This window comes from Schistocerca americana, chromosome 1 (assembly GCF_021461395.2).
Source record: "Schistocerca americana isolate TAMUIC-IGC-003095 chromosome 1, iqSchAmer2.1, whole genome shotgun sequence".
NCBI classification, from domain to species: Eukaryota; Metazoa; Arthropoda; class Insecta; order Orthoptera; family Acrididae; genus Schistocerca; species Schistocerca americana.
The window spans coordinates 184,116,002-184,124,132 of record NC_060119.1 but is presented as its reverse complement, the minus strand read 5'-3'; the positions used below and the strand labels follow the sequence as shown (position 1 = coordinate 184,124,132).

General features: G+C 43.5%; 1 protein-coding gene across 1 annotated transcript in view; it reads left to right on the top strand.

The window, feature by feature from the left end:
• LOC124621141 (organic cation transporter protein-like) overlaps positions 1 to 8,131 on the top strand; it is a 67,529-nt gene continuing 59,398 nt past the window's right edge. The window contains exon 1 of the mRNA XM_047147119.1: positions 1 to 96. The gene's annotated coding sequence lies outside the window, so the exon portion shown is untranslated. The remainder of the gene's footprint in view (positions 97 to 8,131) is intronic.

Here is an 8,131-nt window from a genome sequence, read left to right as displayed (position 1 = left end):
CGGCGCTACGAACATCTCTGGTTCTGAAACCCCGAGTCAGATCTGTGGCGTGAATGTTGGGGTCCGCATCTCTGACACTCGGCAACACGTGCGAAGGTAGGTGGGTAAGCTTATGCTTCTCACAAGCATGTGTATTAAATGTTTTTCCTTTTTCTATTGCTTTTCAAATGTAGAACACCAAATAAATACTGAAAAAATGTGTAACAGTACTACTCCTGCCGATGCTCGTAATTTTGGTTAATTTAAATCGATTAATGCTAGTTCCGCATTTAATTTCTTCGTAGTTTGATTATTATAGCAAACGACTCCACAACTATTAACTTCGAAAAGTGCATTTTAAAGGAAATAGCGGTACTGAGGCAAATTTTTCGTAGCTTAGAGTGCTACCGAAGAAGTACTGTTTTATGACATATTTGTTAAGGCTATTTAAGGAACGCTGTATTACGATTAAAACCTTCTGATTATCGTTTATAAGAACATATAAACGTTAAACGACACACGTCGTACTTGCGCATGGAGCGCGTGCTATCGATCCGGCGTCCAGCAGACAAGCAGAATGGCAACTTTTGAAGTGAGCGGACAGGAGTGGGAGCGTATTATCCACGAAACGTCCGCAATCATAGAAGTGTCTCAAAAAGACATTCCTGTTTAGTAAGGGTTTCAATAGCACAGTAATATCATAAATGATGACAACAACAAAATACAAAGACGCTAACGTGACACTATCGCATTTAACCTCCGATCAGGGGAAAACGAAAATAAATTTATTCCCAGCGTACGCAGTAAAGCTTGTTTCGTATGCGTATCGCTTTAAAACACAGGTTTCCTGTAGCAGATATTGCGGTGCTTGTAAGTATTACCTGGTACCGGTGTCATTACATTAGTGCTCACTTCTGGTAGTAAGGTTAGTCGCTCGTCACATTTCGCTTAACTGTGGAGGTTTCAACAAATCAATTTCTTTGAAAAGTAAGAAAATAAGGCTAGTTAGCGTTTCGTTTTTATTTTCATGTGCGTATTTGTATGAGATACGTTTAATATACTGATATAAAAAATATACATAGTTATTTAAGTATGAAAACATCGCAACGGCTGAGATATCGCAAACCGACTGAAGTAACTCTCTAGCAAGATATAAACCATTTTGTTTTCCTGTAAGCAAATTTACTTTCTAACGACGCCTCTCTCGACATTCTTATTGTGCAAATCGCACACAAAGCGAATCAACATTAACGGAGTATAGACGAATTAACTCTAGCTGAGGGATTATTTTAGGAAATGAGTGCCGTTAAGTGTTGGGTAGCAGGGTGCACTGTGCAGCCAGCACGTGCCGAAGTAAACATGCTGTTTGATCGATTTACCGATTTCTCCCGACTGAGGACCGGAGCGAATCGCGGCAGTGCGGGAAAAAAAAAAAATACAAAAACAAAAAAACAAAAAACAAACGCTAAGGGGAATTGTAATTTACACACCGCTACTCCCAAGTCTCGGTTGGTGCCATCGGTGGTGCAAACAAATACTTGGCCAAGTGCGAGTGCTGAGCGTTCGTTACAAACTTAGTTCATCCACCGTGAAAATCGAGAATCTCAACGATTTTTGCCCGTTATCGATATCGATACTGGCAAGATGTTGGTCCCGGGAATTCCAAGACCTTTTCTAATCTCTATAATAGTTCCTCAGACTACAAAATGAAGCGAGCAGGAGACTTCAGTTTCCATATGTAGAGAGAGAAGATTTAATAAAACTTTTTGATCTACTTGCTAAAACATGACTACAATTTACTTAGTATGTTTCTATGCAATAATACTACGTTTTTCACGGATGATGAACGCAATGTACATGCAAAAGATAAAATATGTTTGTATGTGATATAATCAGCGCTTTTTTTCTAAAAAAAAAGTTTGAGGGTACTCCGACATTGGATATAATGCAGCGAAAATTACTTATACCTGAAGTGAAGTGTTGTGACTTGGCAAGACAGCCAAGCCACTACGAGGTGAAGCCGAAAGGCACGCGTTTAAGCTCACGCAGGCTGCCGTGAGGTCTGGAACAGGACACGGAAATGAACTAGCAGAAACAGGACGTAGCTGTGAAATACTTAACTTTAATCCATAATTGGTGAACATCGGTCTGACGGTACATGCATCACAAGATAAATAGCAAATGATAATGGCGCCTTGCTAGGTCGTAGCAAATGACGTAGCTGAAGGCTATGCTAACTATCGTCTCGACAAATGAGAGCGAAATTTGTCAGTGAACCATCGCTAGCTAAGTCGGCTGTACAACTGGGGCGAGTGCTAGGACGACTCTCTAGACCTGCCGTGTGGCCGCGCTCGGTCTGCAATCACTGACAGTGGCGACACGCGGGTCCGACATATACCTACGGACCGCGGCCGATTTAAAGGCTACCACCTAGCAAGAGTCCGCCCCGGTAGCTGAGTGGTCAGCGTGACAGACTGTCAATCCTAAGGGCCCGGGTTCGATTCCCGGCTGGGTCGGAAATTTTCTCCGCTCAGGGACTGGGTGTTGTGCTGTCCTAATCATCATCATTTCATCCCCATCGACGCGCAGGTCGCCGAAGTGGCGTCAAATCGAAAGACCTGCACCAGGCGAACGGTCTACCCGACGGGAGGCCCTAGCCACACGACATTTCCATTTTACCTAGCAAGTGTGGTGTCTGGCGGTGACACAACATGAAGCATGGGATACCACCCGTCTGCTTTTAGCCATGACGTCATCAATATGTCATCAACGTGCATACGCGTATCCGTTAGCAAAAAAATGGTTCAAATGGCTCTGAGCACTATGGGACTTAACAGCTGTGGTCATCAGTCCCATAGAACTTTGAACTTCTTAAACCTAACTAACCTAAGGACATCACACAACACCCAGTCATCACGAGGCAGAGAATATCCCTGACCCCACCGGGAATCGAAGCCGGGAACTCGGGCGTGGGAAGCGAGAACGCTACCGCACGACCACGAGCTGCGGACTATCCGTTAGCACTACAATCGCCCACTATTAGCGGGCGAGGGTACTACATGCTTGTCGAACTGGCTGCCAGCGATTCAGTTGTCGAGAACGGTTGGCGCAGCTTCGAAGTGCTTGAAACAGTCAATGACATCGATTTTCCCACCAAAAACTGCACTGGTGTCAATCGTATTGCAATTACCAACACGAAAAAATGAAATAAAAAATTTACGTCTGTGAAATAAACCCCTGGCACTCGTCCAAATTCTCAATATCGTAAAAAAATTAATTTGTCAACGAAAAAGTTTAGAAGTACGCATCCCCCAGCGTTCCCTCAGAAAAACAGCACTGGATATAATTACAGTTTAACAAGTTTCAGATTTTTATTTGTACTGTGAAATCTTGCTTCTTGCCGAATTTCATGATTCAAGATCAACGGGAAGTAACGCTATATGTTTTGATGAGTGAGTTTGTCAATAACAAAACATGTATCATGAATCACCGAATCTTTTGATTACGCTAACTTAGAAGCTTAAATTTTTTACACCACCAAGAGACCATAGACCTTAGTATGTAACATAAATTTGGACTTGAAACGTCAAGCTTTTCCAAAGAAAGAGGGTCTTAATAGACGAACAGGCAGACGGATAAAAAAATGACAAAAAATGTTATTTTAGTGTCATATAATGTCAGATAAGTAATTTTCGCTTTTTTCCCTTTACTTGTACTGTGAAACCTTGCCTGTTGCCAAATTTCATGATTCTAAGTCATCTGGAGGCACGCTATAGGTTTTGATGAATGAGTTTTAGAATATTAAACTGTGTGACGTAAATGGCCGTATCTTCTGACTGAACTGACCTAGGAGTTTAAAGGTTTTATAGTGCCAAGGGCCTATAGACTATTATATCTGACTTAAATTTGAAGTTGATGTCTATGCGTTCCTGAGAAAAAGGGTTCTTAAAAGTCGGACAGACAGACACAGACAGACGGACAACAAAGCGATTCTATAATGGTTCCGTTTAATTCGAGAATAGGCCTTTTATGGGAGGTTAATAATATTACGAGAGGTGTAGTCGTGGTACCTAAAGACATGCTATGCACTCTGTCAATCTAAGCAACTACGGTAGTTCTGGCAGACGCAAAGGATCACTACGGCATGGTTCTAGTGGTAAGAAGCATTTCCTGAAAGTATTCGTATTTGAAATGAAGACTTAAATGAAAATGAAATGCGAGCGGTAGACAGTTCAGAAAGTATCTTGCAAAATTTGGTGCTACTGAAGATTAGATGGATGTGCGAGTAAGTAACGATGACGAACTGAATCGTATCAGAGAGAAAAAAAAGTTTTGCTGCACAACTAGACTAAAAGAAGGTGTAAGTGGCCGGGACGCGTCCTGAGGCATCAAGGAATACCTAATGTGATGATTGAGGTCACTGTAGGGGGTAAAAAGTGTAGAGGGAGCAAAATACGGTAAGTAAAGCTTTCATAAAACTGGTAACGTTACTGTACGCAGCATGTCGTGTCTGCTCGCCACACTTCCGCCAAGCGATCAGCAGTGTTCATGGATTTGATCTTAAACGTTACATAGACCAAAGCATTTATGTCTTGATTTCGGCATAACTTGGCAACATGAAGATGTTCAAAGAAACGAAACCAGTCATAACACAATAAATGCGTAATAATGCGGCTGAGGTAGTTTTCATTAATCATTACTGGTGAAAACCGCCACAGACCCCCGACAGCTGGCAGCACTGTTGCCAGCTTTCAACGGAACCACACACACGCTGCAGGCGGAAACAATAGTCTCCTATGGAGCTCCGACAACAAAAAGGCATTACCATAGAAACTGCTATACACGTGGTCCTGTTGGACGTGGTAAGCTGTTCTCTTTCATCAACCTTTGAACTCACACAGCCAGTTATAGGGGAATCTACATTATAATGTAGATTCCGAACAACGGCGCCGACTTGCATTTTTCACAACACACATTACTAGAGAAGAAAGAAGTAATCAGTGACAGAAAACGGATTAAAATCGCTGTAAGGTAAGTAGCCATGCTGATGTGGAAAGAAGTGCGCATGAAAGACTAGCGTGGAGAACAGTATCAATCCTGCTTGCGGACTGAAGACCTCAACATGCAACGGGAGTGTATCACATAATGCTACTTGAGGCACCATTATATGAAAGAGCTATTAAGAATGCGACATTTTTGGTACGATTTGTACAATAACAATTAAGAGAACTGAGACGTAGGCAATAAGTATGCTCAGTAATGCTTTATAGACAGGTTTTATCTGAAGTGTTTTGACTGTAGTCGCATTTATTGTGATCTTCTCTTTGCTTGTCCGGTGTTCACGTGCAATTCTTTCTCATTCGAAAGCGGTCATCAACCTAGGCACGTTTTCTTCTCAACGTATTTACTTTATAAAAGTATTCTATTTAGGAAAAAAATGCATTCAAGTTATTTCTCAGTAGTTGCACACGAAATTTAATTTTCAGTTGTTTTGTCTTGTGTCTCGACTACTTCTATGATTTTTATAATAACAACACTGCCGTCCGCACGTCTCGTATAAATTTATTCGCTTGGTGCCGGCAGCGCAAATTCGGATTACCTGGCTTGTCGCCGTGCGGGATTAGCCGAGCGGTCTGAGGCGCTGCAGTCTGGGACTGTGCGGCTGGTCCCGGCGGAGGTTCGAGTCCCCCCCTCGGGCATGGGTGTGTGTGTTTGTCCTTAGGATAATTTAGGTTAAGTAGTGTGTAAGCTTAGGGACTGATGACCTTAGCAGTTAAGTCCCATAAGATTTCACACACATTTGAACATTTTGAACTTGGCTTGTCGCCGGCCGCTTGTCACCTTTCCATTGATGACAAACTTCAAACACATTGACTTCTGCGCGCTTTAATTTTTCCGGAAATCCTCTATTTTGCGGTATCGTCCCACAAACTCGAATTTTCTTTCCAAGTAACTTCTCTGCATTTCTACACTGTTATAACACCGAGCGGGGTGGCGCAGTGGTTAGACACTGGACTCGCATTCGGGAGGACGACGGTTCAATCCCGCGTCCGGCCGTCCTGATTTAGGTTTTCCGTGATTTCCCTAAATCACTCCAGGCAAATGCCGGGATGGTTCCTCTGAAAGGGCACGGCCGACTTCCTTCCCAATCCTTCCCTAATCCGATGAGACCGATGACCACGCTGTCTGGTCTCCTTCCCCAAACCAACCAACCAACCAACTGTTATAACAATTATCCATGTAGACGTAATGCCACTTTCCGTAAAAAGGTGTGAATAGTTCATCACTGTTTTTGCTAAAGGTTGCCCAGCGCCGGGATATATCTTGAATGAGTAAATGTATCCCGTATTCAAATCACACAGTACCCGAATGAGTATGCCATATGATTGTAAACTTTAAAATTAAACTGTCCACGCGAACGGTATCATTCCTTCATCAATTGAAATGTTTTGACTTAGATTAAACGTTTCTTTAAGCTTCATGGAAAAGTAATCAATTACAAATTGCATTTTGAAAAGCCGGTAGGCATTATCCGGTTTATGGTTGTTGTCAGAAAAATGTAAAAATGATAATATTTGTCTAAATCGGTTTCGGGACATCGTTTTGTGAAATATCGGTGTGCCTATCAACGGATTCGTTGGAACTATACTGAAGACCCAAAGAAACGGGTGCACCTGCCTAATATCGTGTAGGGCCCACGCGAGCATGCAGAAGAGCCACAACACGACGTGGCATGGACTCGACTAAGCTCTGAAGTAGTGCTAGTGGAAATTGACGCCATGAATCCTGCAGGGCTGTCCATAATTCCATAAGGGTACTAGGAGGTGGATATCTCTTCTGAACAGCACGCTGCATGGCATCCCAGATATGTTCAATAATGTTCATATCTGCGGAGTTTGGTGCCCAGCGGAAGTGTTTAAACCAGAAGAGTGTTGCTGGAGCCACTCTGTAGCAATTCTGGACGTGTGGAGTATTGCATTGTGCTGCTGGAATTGCCCAAATCCGTCGGTATGTTCAATGGACATGGATGGATGCAGGTGATCAAACAGGATGCTTAAGTACGCGTCACGTGTCAGAGTCGTATCTAGACGAATCAGGAATCCAATATCACCCCAACTGCACACGCCCCACACCATTACAGAGCCTCCACGGGCTTGAACAGTCTGTGGATTTATGAGGTTGTCTCCATACCCGTACACGTCCATCCGCTCGATACAATTCGAAACGAGACTCGTCCGACCGGGCAACATGTTTCCGGTCATCAAGAGTCCAATGCCGGTTTTGACGAGCCCACGCAAGGTGTAAAGCTTTGTGCCATGCAGTCATCAAGGGTACACGAGTGGGCCCTTATCGATGTTTTGTTGAATGGTTCTCACGCTGAGTCTTGTTGATGGCCCAGCATTGAAATCTGCAGCAATTTGCGGAAGGATTGCACTACTGTCACGTAGAGAGATTCTCTTCAGTCGTCGTTGGTCTCGTTCTTGCAAGATCCATTTTCGGCCGCAGCAATGTCGGAGATCTGATGTTTTACCGGATTCCTGATATTCACGGTACACTCGTACAGTAAAATCCCCACTTCACCACTACCTCGGAGATGCTGCGTGCTATCGCTCGTGTACCGATTATAACACGACGTTCAAACTCACTTCAATCTTAATAACCTGCCGTTTTAGCAGCAGTAACCGGTCTAACAATTGCTCCAGACACTTGCTGTCTTATATAGGCGTTGCAGACAGCAGCGCCGTATTCTGCCTGTTTGCATATCTCTGTACTTGAATACGGATGCCTATACCATTTTCTTTGGCGCTTCAGTATATATCCGTGCTCGCTTCTGTCTACATGGACGGGCTACTCTCAGAAACTACTGTAGCGATTTTTTGATACTCGCAGCGGTCTGACGCCACCGCCCCGACGATTACTGAGCGGCCATGGAAGCTTTTGACTCAGGGTTCCCACTGTTAGGGGTTGCAGTCGGACAATCCGTTCACGCCTTTAGATGGTGCAGTACATCAGCGAGCGGCATGTGCTGCTTAAAACCTATAATTTATATGAAAGAAACGATTTCAGTTACCTAACGTTGTTCTCTGACTTTTATCTTAACCTTACTAAACAAAATTACCGACAACGTACGCCAAACATGTCATTCAGCCGT